Below are 13,116 nucleotides of genomic sequence, written 5' to 3'. Positions count from 1 at the left end.
GTGTTCTCGTTGTAGGGTCGCAATATCCTTGATCATTTTTACAAGGTAGTCGGATTCCTTGATAGATCATTGTATTATCAGATAAATCTCGTGTGAGTTGTATTTTTTCGAGTTGTATTTTCCAATCGAAAAACATTATTTCTTGGTATCCTTTATTTTTTGTGTCTGCTTTGCAGTTTGATGGGTTATTTATACCAATGTGTGGTATCCAGTGTTTATCATGTAGGTCATAGGTTAATCGTCCGTGTGCGCCGTTATACGGGTATTTTTCGTCTAGTCTTATATGTCCTTGGTGTCTTTCAAGTTGTGATTGATGTACAGAGTCTGAAAAAACTTGAAAATTAACTAATTTTCTTTGGGAGTTTTTATTTTTTGTGATGTTTAGTCTAAGTAATTCATTTTTACAATCGTCGGGATTGAGATGTAAAAGACGTTCTATATTACTTTGGTAGAATGATTCATGGTCAAGTCGGTTTTTGTTTCCGTTCGAGACTTGTGAACAATGTACTTTCTTTTCGGAAAATGTTGCTGTGAATTTATAACCTGTAACTGTTGTTGCTCGGGCTTTTGAATAGAGTGTTGCTATTATATCTGTGGTTTCTATAGCTTGTGGTTCTGTTTCACATTGTGATACCTGATTGATTGCATATTTATGTAGTGTTTTTTGTTCATTTTCTTCGCAATCGTAATGTGTTACTAATAAATCTTGTGGTCCTGTACGAGGGGAAGGGTTTATATTTTGATTTGAGGTTATTAGAAAAAGGGTTTGGAGAAAAATTAATAATTTTAGAATATACATGTGTATGATAATCCTGAGTATGGATTATAAAATGTAATGTAACCAATTGTGTTTTTAGTGTATCTGTCGTATTTGTATATTACTTCAGTAGTTATAAACGGTGGTGGTAGTGATTGAGCTGTTATGTTAGGTGGATTTAATGGGTAGGGATGTTGGGTAATATTATTTAACTTAACTGTGATTTCAAATTTTAATTGTAAACTGTTTTGTTGGAGTATTTGAATATTGTGATCACGGATATCGTTGTGAATATCTTGGCGATATTGTAATCTATTAAGTGCCCAGTTATGAAGGCGGTTACTTTCTTGATGTTGTCCAAATAGTGGTGGAGGTGCTGTGAATGTATTCCAATCTAATCTTAAAGGAATATTTATTGATGATTGTTCTCGATATCTGGCGTCGAGATTATTTGGAAAATTTAAGTTAAAGGGTAGTGGTGAAAATTGACTTATTGATGGTGTTGATGGTAGTGATAATGTTTCTGGTAGTGATGAGGATGTTGTTGTATCCGTAGAAATATCTATGGGGTCATTGACTAAATTTGGTTCACCTTGTGTGAATGAATTTGTAGTCCAATATGGCAGTCGTGATGTTAGGTTTGGGGGGTTAAAGGGATTTTCACGTATCTGTTCAGATGTTGGTGTTGAACCTAAGTAGTCTGAAGGTAGACTTGAAGTGCTTCGTTGTGAAAAAAGTGTAGGAGTTTCTGGTGTGATACCAGTGGTGTTTTCTGGAGTGGTTTGTGTTGGGGATTGAGGTATATCAAAATGAACTCGGGGAGTTTGAAAATTTCTATTTCGTCGAGGATGTATAATTTGTCTATTTATTTCTGCTGTGTTTTGGTTTTGACTAAGGTTTCGTATTCTACTTAGTTCTTGTGGTAGTGTTGGGTAAAGATTATATGTTGGTTCACTTAGGGATGCTTGTCGTTGAACTGGTTCTAGTGGTTCAGATAAACGAGCGTGCCTTTCTTCAAATGTGTATGGATTGTCTTGAAAAGAAATTCGTGTAGATGTTTGAGGGTTTTGAGTAGTTGAAGGTGGTGTTGGATTATCTTGGGATGATGTCGGTGAAGACTGATTCTGTGACTGTTGGGTAGCAATTTTTGATGGATTTTTAAATTGTTACTTTAGTGAGAGGGTTTATGTTTATTATAATATTCTTCTAAAAAAAGAATTAGAAAAATTGTTGCTAGGGCAAATGTAATGATTGCTTTCTTTATACATTTACATATTGTCAAAATGAGGGATGATAGAAATGTTATGAAAATTACAAACAATAAAAAAATATCAGTTCTACTGAAAATTGTTCGTATCATTTAGACAAGTTGTTAAAATCGTACCTGTGGATATATTCAAGGGTTTTGGAAAGTTGGAGGAATAGTTCAATTATTGTGTAGAAAATTAAAAAAATGTTACAAAAAATTATTATGATTATTAGAAAAGATTCGATGATATCAAAAAGAAAGATTATAAAGACTTGAAGTATTGAAAAAAAATGTTTAAAATTGATAAATATTTGAGCGACTGTTTGAGAGAAAAGCATTTAAGAAATGATCTCTTTGTCGAATATTTTTTGCTGTTTGAGGCGATTTTCTAGTGTGGTCGAATTATTTATTAGTTTTTTGACAAGTGGGTTGAGTTTCGTAAAAAATTGTTGGGGGCAATTTTCATGGTGACTGGGAGGTCGTCTTTTTCTTTATTTTTGTTTGTCAAATGATCCGGGGTATGGTGAGATTTTTATACTTTAGGCTAATTAAAATCTTCATTTTGTGACTTTAGGCTAAGTTATCAAATTTGTTTTGGGGGTATTCGTGGTCTGAGTTGGGGAAATATTGTTGATCTTTGGGTTATTAGATAAGGGAGGGGTACGGTATTATGGTGATATTTATTTTAGCTGTCAAGTTGGAGTGGTTTGCTTATTTTTGACCTGGAGGTTGTAAAGTTATAGTTAGAGATGTGCCTGGAGTTCTAGATTATTCGTCTAATTGATCTTAGTTTGAGTTAGAGAAAGTGGCGGATTGGATGAATCCTATTGGTCTATTTTGAACTAGAATTATTGCGTACTTGTGAGCATGTTATTTTGAAAAATGGAAATGAAAAATGTTACGGAGGTTTCAAGATTGTGAAGTATAAAATTTTAAAATTACTTTTTAAATTCTACTTTCTTTAATATTTTAGATTGGGGGATGAACATTTTGTAGTTTTTACGTGGTTGATTTCGGAGTCTTGTTGTCTTTCTATGTTCTGATTTGTCTATTTCTTCTTGGGGTATTATTTGTTCTGTCATTTTTCTATTTTTTCTTTGTTTTGGAGATTCTTTATGGTTTTGTGTATTGTTTTTGGTAGCGATTGGTTTTGTGTTTTGATTTTCGGTGGGGTTATCATTTTGTTCTGTGTTTTTCAGATGTGGTTCGTTTTGAATAATTTTTAATCCTGTGAAAGAATATAATTGGGTTAATTCGCGGAGTGCGTATTCTTTTGGGTAATAAGGTAATAGGTTGTTTCGATGCTGAACGATTTCTTTTTTGTTTGAGTCGATAATTTTATATGTGACATCTGTGGGTTTTGCAATTATTTGATAGGGTCCTTTTCGGAGGGGTTGTAATTTTTTAGAAATTCCTTTTTGAGTATTAAAATTAGGTATTAAAACAAATGTTCCAATTTTTAAATCGGAAGCTGGTGTAAAACGTGAATTGATTTGTTCATTTATGTTTTGTCTTTGTAATAACTTTTTCGTTATTTTTTGGTAAATTTCATTGTGTTTCTTATCTCTATTTAAAATCCATTCGGTGTGTGTACCGGAGGCTAATTTAAGGATTTGTGGGTGATGAAAATGATCTTCATCGTGCGTATGTAATGGTAGGTTATAACAAATTGAGTCTTTATTTGGTTGACAATAACCTTGTGCGTTTTTATGGGAATTTGCTGTAAACATTATTGGTTTGCGTGGCTTTTGGTTGAAAACCATTTCGTATGGTGACATTCCTAAAGTTGTCGTGATTTGTGAATTATATGCTAATGGAAATAATTTTACATCTGCTGACCATTCGGTATATTTGGTATCATTTCCGTTGATGATACATCTAAGATATTCTTGTAGTGAACGGTTCATACCTTCGACTAAGCCGTTTGTCCAAGGTGCATGAGATGTACGTGGTTTGTGTTTAATGTTGTATAAATGACATAGTGTTATTATTTCATTATTTATGAATTCTGTACCATTGTCTGTGACTAAAATTTCTGGTAGTCCAAATTTTGCTATCCAGTGTTCATAAAGTGTTGTGTATGCGTAATAAGCGTTACAATGTGGTACTGGGTTAAGTGCTACATAATGTGTAAATGCGTCAACAATTACCATAATGTAGGAGTTTCCTTCTGATGAGGGTGAAATTGGTCCTTTAGTATCAAATGAGATACGATGATTAAAGTATAAACTTTGTCCTTTAAAATCTTGTTTTTGTGCTATTTGTTTTTGATTTGGGTAAGGTTTATTTAATTGACATACTATACAATCATTGCATAGTACTTTTATCCAAATTGGTGCATTTGGGAAGTAAAAATTTTGTATAAAATTTGAATATGTTTTCTCTGATCCAGAGTGTCCTTTAATGTTTTGTGTATGTGAAATATTAAAAGCTATAAGAATCATACTTATAGGGAGACAGGGAACTGTAGATTCATTAAGGTTGTACTCTAAAAGGTCTGTATTTTCGTTAATTGTTGTATTGTTAAACTTGCGAAAGTATCGGAGGAGTGTTTTGTTTCCTAGAATGGTTGAATCTGCTTTGATAGGTTTAGTTTTATATTTGTGCCATGATTTTAGTTGTCGAATTACTGGGTCAAGGTTTTGATATTGTTTCAGTGTTGAAATTGTAATTGTTTCTGTTGGGGGGAGAAAAATGTTTTCGATTTCTAATTTAGATAATGGTATTGTATCAAGTGGGTCGTGAAGGTCAAAAACTTGATTTATTGTGTATTTTGAATCATTTGTTTGTGGTCCTGATAAATTTATTTTATCAGTTAAATCTTCTTTTTCAATTAGTGGAAAATGGTCTTTTTTAGGTAGGTGTTGTTTTGTTCGTTTTTGTTGGGTGTTATTTTTTATCCATTGAGAATATGGAATTGGTTTAAAAGTTGATGTTCCAAGTAGGTCAACTTCATAATGATTATTTTGACAATCTAAATAAAGTGGGAAATGTTGTAAATTATTTATTTGTGATTGTTCAATATCAGTTTTTACTGCATATTTGCATTCTAATCGAGGTGATGTTTCGTTTTCTGCAAGGTAGAATTTTATATTTTTGGGTATTTCAACTGTTGTTTTTCGTGTAAGTAATTCAGGTGGTGTATTTCGACTTAAGGTGTCTGGTAATGCAAGATTTTTTCCTGCAGTCCAAACTATATGTAAGTTTGGAAATTTCATTAGAATTAGTTGAAATCTGTAAACTCGGTGGTTTGGGTTAGATTTCTGTGTAAAAAGAAAGATGATTGGTTTGTGGTCTGTGAACAAAACTGTGGGATGTTTTGATCCAAGTATCAGAAATTCATATTCTGTAAGTGTATATATTATGGCTGTACATTCTCTCATTAGAGTTGAGAGTCGTAGCTCTGCTTGAGTGAATAATCGAGAATTTGCTGATATGAGGTTCATTTTATTTGTACCATTATGTGATTGTAATAATGCTGCGCCGATGTCAAAGTTCGAAGCATCGCACATTGCATAAAATGGTTGATCAGGGTCTGGAATTGTGTTTGAAATTTGTTCAGTTAAAAGTTTCTTTATTTCTTCGAATCGTGTTTGATGTTCTGTATTCCATTCAAAGTTGTTTTGTTGTCTAAGGATGTTATAAAATGGTCGTAGGTATAATTGCATTTTATAAACATATTTACTTAAAAAGTTTAACATTCCAAGGAACTCTTGGATTTTCTTTTTATTTGTTGGTGGTTGAAGTTTTTGAATAGCGTCAATGCGTGATTTCAGTGGAGTGATTGTTTTTCTTTCTATATTATGTCCTAAGAATTTAACTCTAGTCAAAAAGAAGTGTGATTTATCGGGGGCGGCCTTCAGATTTTCGTTCTGAAGTATTTGGTGATATGTTTCTAAAACTTTGAACATTTCGTCTTTTGTTTGTGATTGCATAAAAACATCGTCTAAATAGGTGATTGCGTTTTTCTTGAGTATTAGTGGTCTAAAAATTTTGCTCATAAAGGCTGAAAATGCTGCTGGTCCTATGGATATTCCATAGAATAAGCGGTTGAATTCATATTGTTGGTTTCCGATAACAAATTGTGTTAAACGTCGTGATTGTTCATCTAGTGGCATTTGATTGTATGCACTATTCATGTCGGCGGTTGTGAAGTATTTGCCGTTTATTTTTGTTAAAATAACTTGTATTGGTTCAATGGGCCAATTACATTTTGATTCATCTATGAGTGAATTGAGGTATCTAGCATCGAGAACGATTTTTAACGATTCTCCTTTAGCTAGAATGATAACGGGGTTGATGAATGTGTTGCCTTTTGGTTGTTCTTCTTTATTAACCGGTGATATAATGTTGTATTGCTCTAAAATATCGAGTAATCTGTTTACTTTATCATGTAAGTGAATTGGTACTTTACTTGCTCTTTGTTTTTTGAAAACTGCGTCTGGTTTTAATGGGAGATGTAGTGATGAACTGATTTTGCCAACATCGAATTTTGATGTTGCATAGACTGATGAATATTGAATTAGCTGTTTGGCTAACTTTTCAAATTCGTCTTGTGTTATTTGTGAATGTTGGAAATTAAACATTGTTAAAAATTTCTGTTGGTCCTCTGTGTAGTTACTGATGTTGAATGTAGGTTTGAAATATGGAGTTTTTGTGAAATAATCCGTATTTCTGTTTTCGTTACTTATTATATTATTTATAGATAATTCTTCATTAAGAATTGTAGATTGGCAAATATCTAGTAATTGGAGTATATTATTTACGCGATAGGCTTTTTCGTGTATTGGTGATATTGTTGCGTTGGTTTCACAATATCCTAAAAGTCCTAATGGTAATGTTACTTGGTAAGGTGTGTTGTTATAGACATGTAAGGAGATGATATCTGAATTCGAATTTTTCAAATATTTTATTGAAGAGATTGTGATTTTGAAAAATTTATGAATCGGTTTGAATTCAAAATCTGACATATAAAATTTTTGTTTGTTTTGTGCTTTATCATATTGGTGAACTTGTTTGATTGAAAAATTATAGATGTTTCCTGATAGTGGTTTCAGGTGTTTTCTTTGTTGGTTAAATATCGGATAAAATTTTGAAAAGAATGGTGGTTGTTTATTCAATCTTTGAAAAAATGTTAAGGATGTTTCTTTTGTTTTTGTATATTTATCTTTGATTAATATTTTACTATTTAGTATGTTAATTGTTGGTATATACTTTGAAATAAATGGTATTCCAATGATATTATATTTAATATCGGTGATATGGAATATTTGTTTAAATGGCTTATTTAAAATTTTACTTTGTTCCATTGTTCTGGTAGGGAGGAGAAATAATTGGATTTTTCCGTAGTTTATCAATGTTGATCCTTGTGCTGTCGCTAGTTTGCTGGAGGTTTCAAGAGGTGTTAGCTTTGGGTGTAAGATTTTTATTTCATTCCATGTGGGAATGTTTATTATGTTTGATTCTGCTCCTGAATCAATTAAAAAATCTATTTCAAGGTCTGGTGGTTGAAATTCTTTATTTCTTGGGCTTTCTAAGAGAAATGGTATTGTCCAAATTTTTTCTTTGGGTTGTTCTTTTTGTATATTTTGATAAATGTGGTTTGTATTCAAGCATTTTGTTTTGGTATTTTTATTGGTTTGATTTGTAGTGTTTATCTCATTTGTTTCTTGCGTCGTTGGTGTGGAATTTATGGGTGTAGTGTAATGATTTTGAAGAATTTGTGATTGATTTTCATATATATGTGATGGAAAGGGTTGTTCATATATGACAGATTCATAGTCATTTTCGACTTTTATCATATTGATATCAAGAGTGTTTTCAGTATCACTTTCTGAATCTGATGATGTACAGTTTATTTGATTGAGTTGTAACGTATCAGTTACTGTGTCATCAATACCTGGAGGGTCTGATGTTGTTTCTGGGTTAGCTTGTACTTGATTGATTTGTCTTTGATGTTTAGGTGTACTGCTTCTGTGACGATTATTAGAGTTATTGTAGTGATTATTATTTCGGTGTGGTGATTGGGAATAATTTCGATAGCGATTATTATAACTTGGGTGTCGGTTTTGTGAATTATTTCGCGATCTGTTTTGGTAATTATTGTTTGGTCTGTTATAGTTCGATCTATTATATGAGTTATTCCTTGATCGGTTGTTCGGGTAATTCTGGTTTCGGTTGTTTGAATAACTTCTGTTTCGATTATAGGAGTAGTTTCTATTCCTATTGTATGATGAATTTCGTGATTGGTTGTTTGGATAATAGTTATTTCTTGATTGAGAATTAGATCTAGAAACAAATCGTTGTGTATTTGAATTTGATCTGGAGTAGTTATTTCGACTATTCGGTCTATTGTAGTGATTTTGTGATGAATTATACGTGTTTCTTCGTTCTGGTGATCTTCCTCTATAACTTGAGTTATATGGAGATTGATTTCTTGTATAGCTTGTATTGTTTGGGAGTGGTTTTCCTGAACTGTTGTTGCTGTATACATTTTTGTTTGGTAGGTTTTGATCTTTTTTCATGTATTGATAAAATGATTTATTTGGTTCTTTGTATTTTTGAGGTTTATTTTGACTATCTTGTTGTTTTTGTCTACATTCGGAAATACTATGTCCGTATCGTCGGCAATAATTACACCATTTTTTGAAAGATGGTTTGCCTTTAAAGTTCGGGTTCTTTTCGTAAATATTGAGTATTTCAGTGATTTTTTCAACGAGATCTGTTTCTGATTCTTGTATATTATTAATATTAGTGGGAGTCGTTTCAATTTTGTTAACGTATTGTAATTTCAGATTTTCCGTTTCTTCTAATTTCATTGTGATTTCTGCTTGTTCTAGTTTGTCTACTAGTTTTCTAAAATCTAAATCGGGTTCTCGAATTGAAGAAGGATGTGATGCTCTCTTTTTTATTGCTATTTTCCTTAATTGTGGTGTTAAGGTCATCATTAAGATTTCTGTCATCTTAGTGTTTTTATAGTCATGTGTATTTAGTGAATATGCTTTTCGAACTAGTGTTTCGATTCTTACTGCTATTTGCTTGATGGTTTCGTTTGGTAATCTGCGAATTTCATTACATAAAACTCTTTGTTGTTGTTTGTTTCTTTCGGAGTCAAACATTTTTGAAAATTCTTGTGTAAATCTTTTCCAGTTTGATTTTATTTCTTGAGGTAGTACTGAAAACCATTTTTGGGCTGCGCCATCTAAGGTTGTTTGTATCAACGCTGTGCGTCGATGTATCCAGTTTTGATGTAGTGGCGTGTTAATTGGTTCAGGTCCAATATTTAAAATTAAATTTGCTGTTACTGCATTTAAGTAATCTTCTACAGAGTATTCAGGGTCTGTTCCTGTGAAAACCATTAAGGGTTTATTTGATGTTATTGATGATCCACCCATAAGGTATGGATTCATTGTCATTTGTAATGATTCAGCTGCATTTGGCATTTGAGAAAAATTTGAAAGTTGGTTTCTTGTTATTTCATGTTGTTGAAGATAATACGGGAGTGGTATTTCATTTTGCATTTGTGATGGTTGATACGAGTGTGTAGTCATTGGATTTTGTTGTTGAATTGGTTGAAAAGATTGTATATTAATTGGATTTGGTTGTTGAATTGGTTGTTGATATTGTGCATCTATTGATTGTGGAGAAAAATTTCTATGGTTTGTACGTGTTTTCTGTATTCCTTGTCTACGATATTCTTGAGTATTTTGTGCAAATATATCTGGTTGTAAGAAATCTTCATCTGAGGATAAATAATCCATTTGATAAGATGTTTGTTTTTTATTTTTATTTTGTTGAAAAAATGGGTAATTTTCACTGCGATCCTGTGGAGGATTTGGTTGAAAATTTGTGGAATTATATTGGGCCGTTGGGTTATCCCAGTTTCGAGGTTTTGTATATTGATTAAAATTTCTTTGTGGTTTATAATTTGTTTTTGATGGATGTGTATAATTATAATTATGGTCTGCAAAGTTGTTTCTAGTGAATGTTTTGCGTGTTTTTGATGGTATTGTCATGGGTTTGTATGTTTGGTAATCCATATGTGAATATTTAGGGGCAACCGAAGGTTTAACGGTTGATTGTAAGGTTACCTGTGTTTGTGAAGGATTTGTATTTCTTGGTGTTGTTAAATTTGGGCGTATTGGTGAAATACTTTGTTGTGTAGTTGTTGTGTGTACAATTTCTTCATTTATGAAGTGTGATGGTGTCTGTATATCTTGTTGAGTAAGATTCCTAGTTCCATTGAGGTTTTCATTGTGTATGACTGTAGAGTTTAAACTATTATTTTGTGTATCGGGTAAAAATGTATTATAGTTTAATGGTGTTGCATCAATTGTTAATGGTATTACTCTTACATAATCTCTTATGTAAGATATTGTACCTATTGCTTGACTTGAGATTGATTGTGGAAAGTTTATAAATACGGGATGAGACCATTCGGGGTCCCAAACATAATCTGATTGTTCTGTGATAGCTGTATCATCGTTCGAGTTTTGGGGTCTAAAATTTTTTCTTGCTTGTGCAATTAAATCAATATTGTGTGTAAAATAATCTATTATGAACCATGCTAAAATTTTTTGTAAATCGTGTTTGGTATGTTGTGAAACGTCGTCTTTCGTGAAATTTTCTTTAATGATGTTTAAATAACTAGAGAGTAGTGTGATTTCATGTCGTACTCTTAAATGTTTAGATGTTTCTGTCGGTGAGACATTTGTTAATGGGAGTTCATTTTCTAATATCGAAATATAACTATATATTAGTGCGAAAACTTCATTGGTGAAAATGGAGTTTGCTCTTTGTGAGTTATGGTATTGTATGCTTTTTATATATTCTGAAAAAACTTTTGAAAATTCTAAATCAAGGTCGTCTGTTTGAATAGTGTATGTTCTATTATTATGGTTTGGGGAAGTGAATTCTATAGAGTAGATTCCATATTGTTGTGTTATGTTGCATATATCTTTTAGATAGTGATCTATGATTTGTCTTTTGATTTTTACATCGGGGAACTCTGTTTTACATGGACTGATTCCGGGTTCAAATAAATTTACGAGTAAATTTTGACAAAATATGTGTTGTCCTCTATCAGTATCTGCATCTACTATAAAAGGAAAGATTTCATCATCATCTGGAGTTTCGTCACCTGGGGTGTGCGTTGAACTCATTTTTTCGTTCGATGACTGTTAATATGTAATTATTAATGTGTCGAATTGGTTGATTCCAGTTGTATAGATGTACTGGTTTGTGTTTATACTGCTTTTTTATTCTTCTTTTTCCTCTTTGTGATGAATTTGAAGTTGTTTCTGAGTCAGAAAAATATAATTGATCGTGTTGTGGGTAATTTTTATCTATTGATTCTTTTAGTTTGTAGAGTTCGTCTAAACTGTTGGTTTCTGATTCTGAAAATGCGTTTCGATTTTTTGAAAATCTTTTTCGTTTTATTTGTCTTTGTTTAGTGATTATTTTTCTCTTTAGTGTTTGTCGTTTTGTTCGAATGTATCCAACTGTTTGTGTATGAGGTGTGATTACAAGGTCGTATTTTTTGTTATCTATTTCACAATTGTGTAAAACGATTGTTTGTTTATTCCCTAGGTTTTTAAATGACATAAGGTTTAGGATGACGGGTGCAAAAGGTTGTTAAATGATTTCTATTTTCCTAAACTGTTAGTTCTTACGATTTTTTGGTTAGCTTAACCTGGGTCTATTTGTTTAGGGTTGGAGAGAAAAGTATATCGATTCCGAAGAATGATTTTTACTTTCTCGGGACTAGTATAAGCTAAGGTGTTAACTTACTTAATCTTACTTAGGGGTAGTGATTGTGTTCAAGGGTTGGAGAATAGTAAATCGATCCACAAGGTTCAGGTATAATTAGAACGCGAGTAGTTCGTTAGATACTATTTTAAACTTACTAAGTCTAAGATTTATCCTGGGTCTGGTAAGAGGGGGGATCAAGTGAAGGATGAATAACCGAAGTTCTTCACTGTTTATCCTAATTTGAATGATTAGTTTTGTTTAAAAATTTCTATTAGTCTTGGGTCTTTAGAAAGGGTTGGGTAGTGAATCGACGTTTGAGGTCGTTAGACACTAATTAAGTGGGTGGGGGAGAACAAAGTTGTTCTGTTTGATCCAAGGATAAGCCTTGATGATCAAATTTAAAATGTAATGAAGTAGAAAATGATTTAAGATCCAAGGATAAGCCTTGATGATCTGGTTTTAAAATTAAGTGACTTTAAGTTTTAATGAGGTTTTAAATTTGTGTAAAGGAAAGATTTAGTATTTTATGATATTAGTGAGTTGATGATTGCTGTTATGTTTTAGGTGATGAAGCTGGAACAACAGGATGATTTATGATTACTAACCATTTATTGTCATGCTACTAATTTTTATTTTTATTTTCCAATAAATATTTTTCAAACATGTTTTGTATAATACTGCAGAATTTTAGGAAAACGATCTTAGATCTTTTTATCAATCGTTATTGTATAATATTAATTTTGTTTAGCGCCTGAAATGATTTTGAAGATTTACTTCAAGGTTTTATGTTTGCAAATGGAAATCTAAATTCATTGCAAGTAGTATTCGAAATATAAAAGTTTGTTCTGGCTTTTGCCGAACTATCATGTAACTATACGGCAAGTTTCTACTTTGTCGTATGTCGTCTTTGGTTCGATGTCTTCTTCCAATTCCGGGTAGTTCTATTATGGTTCGGAATATTGGCTCGGATCTATTGAGTCGGAGAGACATTTCAATTAAATTATTGTCGTATAACATTTTGTAAATGTTTTTGTCTAATTTCTAATCTAATTTTGGTTAATTCTAATCTAATAAGGTCTTGTTCGAGACTTATGGTCGCACCAGATGAGTTAGGACTGGAGTGTAACTCATAGAGTAATTTCGGATAGGGTACACCGTCTGCTCGTCACGCTATCTTATTTTCGGCCGGATAGATTCGTGCAACTTCTTAGTCTAATACCGATCCTAATCTTACTCTTATACTATCTAGTCTCAGGTTGTTTAACTAGTCTCTGCTAGGCTCAATAGATCTAGGGTATACTGGTTTATTGCGGCTGCTGAAGTGCTCGGGAGAGTCCAACTAATTTCTAAGTTAAATTCA

At 32.2% G+C, this 13,116-nt stretch overlaps 1 protein-coding gene across 1 annotated transcript in view; it reads right to left on the bottom strand.

Moving 5' to 3' along the window:
* The window catches only part of LOC134853393 (uncharacterized), a 196,480-nt gene that overhangs the window by 99,034 nt on the left and 84,330 nt on the right, over positions 1-13,116 (bottom strand). The gene's annotated exons all lie outside the window — the stretch shown is intronic.

This window comes from Symsagittifera roscoffensis, chromosome 8 (assembly GCF_963678635.1).
Source record: "Symsagittifera roscoffensis chromosome 8, txSymRosc1.1, whole genome shotgun sequence".
Classification (NCBI taxonomy): domain Eukaryota; kingdom Metazoa; phylum Xenacoelomorpha; order Acoela; family Convolutidae; genus Symsagittifera; species Symsagittifera roscoffensis.
The sequence above is the reverse complement of the archived record's forward strand: the minus strand, read 5'-3'. Positions and strand labels throughout refer to the sequence as shown.